Source organism: Hemitrygon akajei, chromosome 2 (genome assembly GCF_048418815.1).
Source record: "Hemitrygon akajei chromosome 2, sHemAka1.3, whole genome shotgun sequence".
Lineage (NCBI taxonomy): Eukaryota > Metazoa > Chordata > Chondrichthyes > Myliobatiformes > Dasyatidae > Hemitrygon > Hemitrygon akajei.
In genome coordinates, this window is record NC_133125.1 from 129,622,998 (window position 1) to 129,628,997 (window position 6,000).

Here is a 6,000-nt window from a genome sequence, read left to right on the forward strand (position 1 = left end):
CATGAAGAACTCTTCAGTAAAGGAGAATAGCTACAGTATAAAAGTACCCCAGATAATGGAGATAGGGAGGAATACTTATCTGAGGTCTTGATGAAGAGTCTCGACATTCTCAAATTGTTGAATGTTTTTTTGGGGAATGTTTATTCCCCTCCGTAGATGCTGCCTGAATTGCAGACTTCCTCCAGTACTTTGTGTGTGTAGTTTAGTTAGGTGTTTTAATTGTTTAATTACTAGTTTTAATTAGTTTGCCTCAACCTTATGGGCTGAAAGGCCTGTTACTAGACTGTACTGTTCTATGTTCTATGTTTGAAAGTGTAATTGAGGCCTGGTGCTTCCATTTATTAATTTCTGTGTTCTAAAGATCTGGCTTACTTTATAACTTTGTCTTTCCATTAATTAAAGGAATTCTATTTATTGAATCTCTCTTTATAACTAAAGATGTACAGCTTGAGTCAGCATTCTCAAATTTTCAAGCTCTTTTATAAAGCACGACTTTGTTTTCTTGGATGCAGGGCTAACGTTGCACGTTGAAATCTGCATTCCCAGCATGAAGTTTGGGCAGAAGCTGAACTGAGAATTTACGCTACTGACTTTACATTGCCTAGATATTTCCAGTGAATGCTAAATAATTTCACATAGACATCTCCTCTTTTTTGTCCATACTTGGAAGGCAGCCTAGATTACCAGCCCATCACAAAGGAAAAACATACACACACACACACACACACACACACACACACACACACACACACACACACACACACACACACACACACACACACACACACACACACACACAATGAGCACTTTTCAGCAGCAATTTATAATAAATTAGTTCAGGCAGAAACTACTTACATCTGAATTGTTTATACGACCTCTGTTCAAGTAAGCAATCTATCTAACAGTAACTTGTGCTAAATTAGATGCACTTCTGTACAATAGATTTGGTCCTGGGTTTAGATAAACTGCTCATTTAACTAAAGATTTTTATTGCAGTCAACAGCAAAGACTGAAGTTCGTCCTGCCAATCTGAACCAGTTTTGAACCGGAGGAAGGGTCAAAGATTTAAACTTCTTCAGGGCAGGCACCCCAGGAAGAGACCTGCCGAAGGGTCTCAGCTTGAAACATCGACTGCTACTCTTTTCCATAGATGCTGCCTGGCCTGCTGAGTTCCTCCAGCATTTCCTGTGTGGTGGTTGAACCTGAGGTGAGAGATTACACCTTGTCCTAACCATTACAAATTCTTTTGAATTGCAAATCTTTTCTCTATAGACTCTTTGCTAACATGGCATTTTTTGCTGTCTCTATAAGCATAAGCCATTTTTAAACCCGTTTCATTCTTCTAGTGAAGTGTTTTTTAAGTCAGCTCATTTACATGGATTGGATCATCTCAGACCTTGAGGACGTTCTCAATTAGTCTGACTAAATGCACAAGTAATATTATTTAATTACTTAAAACATGAACAGAAGGTTAGTGCTCCAAAGTAATTATATTTATGAATTAGAATGAACTTCAAGCTTCCCTTGAAGATATTGTTCTTTATTTTGTGTTGACGCTATTGATTAATACCCAATAGTCAAATAACCTGCATTCTCCGTTGTATTAGAACTGGTCGGCTTTGCTGTAGGTTATTTGTCTCTAATATTGTCTCACCTCTTCTCTTTCCACTAACTTCTGATATTTCCTACAGCTCTACATTTTGCTGCTTTTATGTCCTTTGTCATTCTCCCTCTCACACCCTTCATTTCAGTGTTTTCCATTCCCCTTTGCACGTGTTCCTTTGCTCATATTCTCGTCATCCACACATCAATCAGATGACTCCATCGAGAGCTTCCCCCTCCCACAACAACCCATCAGACATAAACCCTTTGTCCTATCCATGGCTCGCACACGGTTTCTCCCACTCGCTGCAACTTGTAACTACTTTCCTCTCCCTTTCAGTTCCGACAAGAATCTTGAAGTGAAACAGAGAATCGAGCACTGGAATACACCAAAAGGTCTGTGCTGAATATAATGTGAAATTAGACTAAATTCCTTCATCTACTTCTTGATCCATATCCCTCCATTCTCTACATATTCATGTGTTTATCTAAAAGTATCTTAAGAACCACTATTGAATCTGCTTCCACTTCTATCCCTGGCAACGGTTGCAGCCACCCACCATTTTGTGTGTTAAAATGAACACTTGCCTTGGAAGTCTTGTAATTGACAAGACATCTCTGAATGTTCAAGCACCTTTGGTGGGACAAAGTAAAACCCACAGATGGTCTAAAATATCTGAAAATGGAGAACCCAGACAACCAAAACAGTTGTGATCAGAGTTGTTTCTCTAACTGCAGAAGTATCCCATCTATTAGTAGAGCAAATATATCTGTGACCCTGCTTCACGTTCTGAGTGACAAAATCAGTCTGCTCTGCAAACTTCCTTCAACTCAATTACAGTGGTGCAAAGTAACTTAGGCTACATCCACACTAGACCGGAGAACTTTGAAAATGCCGGTTTCACGTAAAAACGATAGGCATCCACACTATGCGTTTTTGAAAATATCTCTGTCCACATTGAAACGGAGATTTCGGTGAATCTCCTCCTCCTGCGCATGTGCAGAACACATCTACCGAAACAAGCGACATGTTTGGTGTCGAATCTCACCGTGAAAGTGCACGTTTGTGTAGTTACAGACTAGAAAAACTTAAAACGACAGACAGCTGTTGGCTCTCACGCAGGAGAACTTAAAGTTAAAAAAAAACAAATACTGGAGCATACGGAGGCAACCGATGGAGTTCACGGACGGATTGACCCGGCTGACAATGAACATTGAAAAACTGACTAACTCTGTTGCATTAATAAAGCACCTTGTTAAATGTATAAAACATGTCTGCATCAGTGTTACCTTGTATTTCCATACAATGTTACATTAGGCTGTTACACATCTATTGTCAGAGAAGTACTTGCATAAATAGGTAAATCACCTTCATACGAGCAAGGACAGAAAACAGGGCAAAGTGAGTATACTTATTTATTCAGTAAGTTATGGGGCAAAGTATTTGGTGAGTACATTGCTAACTCTTCTGGCATCAGTCTCATTGCTGTCTGCTCTGAAATTGTTAGGTTGCATTCAAGAAAACAATGAAATGGCACCCTGCCGTCTGACAGCGTTTTCAGATTTCTCCGGTTACCCCGTCCACACTGCTCCAGCCAATCCGGCGTTTTCAAAAATACACACTTTGGAGAGGGTTTCTGAAAAGCTCCGGTTTCAGGGGGTGAAAACGCCATTTTAGTGTGGACAGAGGGTAAAAACGAAGAGAAAAAGCTTCGGTTATGGATTTATCCGGTGTAGTGTGGACGTAGCCTTAGCCAATATTGCCTGGTTTGATGTAGGACAATTAGCATATCTCCATTGCCTTACACTGCATACAAGAAAATCTAAACTATACCTCTCAGCAACCAGTCTTGAGCTATGGGTCAGTAGTCTGCATAGTGGACAAAACAGTTTGTTTCAAAAGTTGTCATTTCAATTTCAAACTAATTACCGCTTGCAGTTTACATTAGGATCAATGAGATTAGCCCTCATTGAAATGATGCCTGGAAAATCCCTAACTCCGTAACTCCTGAATCCCCAACACCTAGTATTCTGGGTGTAATCTCACCAAATCTTTGCATAAACAACACGACATTTCCAGACTCCTGTTGTCAACTGCTTCCCTGTCCTTACAATAATAATTAGCATCTAATTAGCCTTTCTAATTATTTGTTACACCTCATGCTAACTTTCTGTGCATTTTATGTGAGACAGCAAGAATCTCCCCACACATCAGTAATCCCAAATAACTAAAATAATTTTGTGATTTGTTCTATTCTTAGATTTGACTAGGTTAGATTACTTCTTTGTCATCTACACAGTAAAATATGCAGAGGAATGGCTGACAAGCAGGAGGCAGCAAGTGGGAATAAAGGAGGCTTTACTGGTTGGCTGCCAGTGACTAGTGGTGTTCCTCAGGGGTAAGTATTGTGACCGCTACTTTTCACATTGTGCGTCATTGACTTGGATAATGATTTGGCTTTGTGGCAAAGTTTGCAAATGATACGAAGGTAGGAGGAGGGGTAGGTAGTGCTGAGGAAGCAATGCGATTGCAGCAGGATTTAGGAAAATTGGAAGAATACACAAGGAAGTGCAAATGGAATACAGTGTTGGGAAATATATGATTGTGCATCTTTGGTAAAAGGAACAATAGTGTGTGGACTATTATCTAAATAGAGAGAAGGATTAAACATCAAAGGTGTTGAGGGATTTAGGAGCCCTCGTGCAAAACAGAACAGATGTGTTGTCATTGGAGAGAGTCCAGGGAAGGTTCACAAGGATGATCCTGGGAATGAAGGAAGCATTTGGTAGCTTTGGGCCTCTACTCACTGGAATTTAGAATAATGCAGGGGGATGTCATTGAAACCTACTGAATGTTGAAAGGACTAGACAGAGTGGATGTAGAGGGAATGTTTCCCATGGTGAAACCTTAAAATTGCAGCCTTAAAATTGAGAGGTGACCTTTTAGAACAGGGTAAGGAGGAATTTTTTTAGCCAGAGTGTAATGAACTTGTGGAATGCTCTGCCACAGGCTGAAGTGGAGGCCAAGTCTGTGGTTGTACTTAAGGAGGAAGTTGATCGTTTCCTGATCGGTCAGGGCATCAAAAGATATGGCGAGAAGGCAGGTGCAGGGGCTGAGTGGGATTCAGGATCAGCTGTGATGGAATGGGGGAGCAGACTCAATGGGCTGAATGGCCTACTTCTGCTCCTCTGTCTTGTAGTCTTATGACCTACACATCCACTAGTTACTCACATAGTCCGTAGTACAGTAAATGGATTTATGAGCTCACAGTCTACCTCATTATGGTCTTGCACCTTATTGTCTGCCTGCACTACACCTCTGCTATAACACTCTGTACTGCTTTCTGTTATTGCTTTTCCTTGTATTAACTCAATGCACTGTTGTGATAAAATGATCTCTATGGACAGCAAACAAAGCATTTTTTTAACTATTACTTAATATGTGTGACAATAATGAACCAATAATAAAATTAAAAATACTAAGGGTGTAATAATATTCCCTGCTCATGTGGAGCTCACAGAATAAACATTACACATGGAAATAATTATACAACAATAAATACAGTGATGAGTACAAATCAGCAGAATGGTGCAAAGATAGTCGTGCAACCTGAAGTGGTGCAAAAAGAAATGCTAAAGAGACAATAACCGAGTAACCGAGAGAGGAAAAATTAAGAAACTGATAATGTACAGCACCATCAGGAAGACATGTTGACTTATTAGAAGTTTGCAAAGATTTGGCAGAACGCCTAAAATCTGACAAACTTCTATAGATATACGGTGGTGAGAATCTTGTGCAGTATTGACTTTTTGTAATGGATTACAAAATGCCTTTTGAAATCCAAACACGTCATGTCCTATGGCTCTCCATTAACTTTCTGCGTGTCACATCTTCAAAGAACCCTAATATATTTGATTTCCTTTTCATTCTCTGCCATCTTTGGTCCATCACTGATAGCTATTAATCTTTCATCCATCATGTTCGTATAAGGAATCATAGTCTGGGAGCTTCTTCCAAAGATCCTTCTGTCTTACCTTCTCTTAACCAACTTCCAAAAATTCTGTTTTTGTTATTCAAGTGTTCCATTGGTTCCGCCATTTTACTCAATTCTTTGAGTCCTTTCTCACTCATTCTATTACTTTTATATTATATTTCTTTTTGATAGACTTGCCACAGAAATATACTGGTTTCCAGTTTAAGATGGCACTGGTAAAGCACAGTGACGTCTTGCTGGCAGCAAGCAAAACTATAAATCACTCTATTAATCACACTTTCTCTTGGAAATAATCACTGGAATCGAAAACCTGTAACTTCCCTTTCGGAGTTGAACTTTGAACCACCTGTCTGGCATTTTTGCCATGTGAACTTAAGTCTCAAAGGTGCAGGATGGTTGAGTC

General features: G+C 39.7%; 1 long non-coding RNA gene across 1 annotated transcript in view; it reads left to right on the plus strand.

Annotated features, from left to right (window-relative positions):
* The first annotated feature begins 1,003 nt into the window (after positions 1-1,003).
* Positions 1,004-6,000, plus strand: part of LOC140737675 (uncharacterized) — a 14,348-nt gene continuing 9,351 nt past the window's right edge. The window contains exons 1-3 of the long non-coding RNA XR_012101224.1: positions 1,004-1,207; positions 1,943-1,998; positions 3,864-4,001. This is a non-coding gene — a long non-coding RNA (uncharacterized lncRNA). The remainder of the gene's footprint in view (positions 1,208-1,942; positions 1,999-3,863; positions 4,002-6,000) is intronic.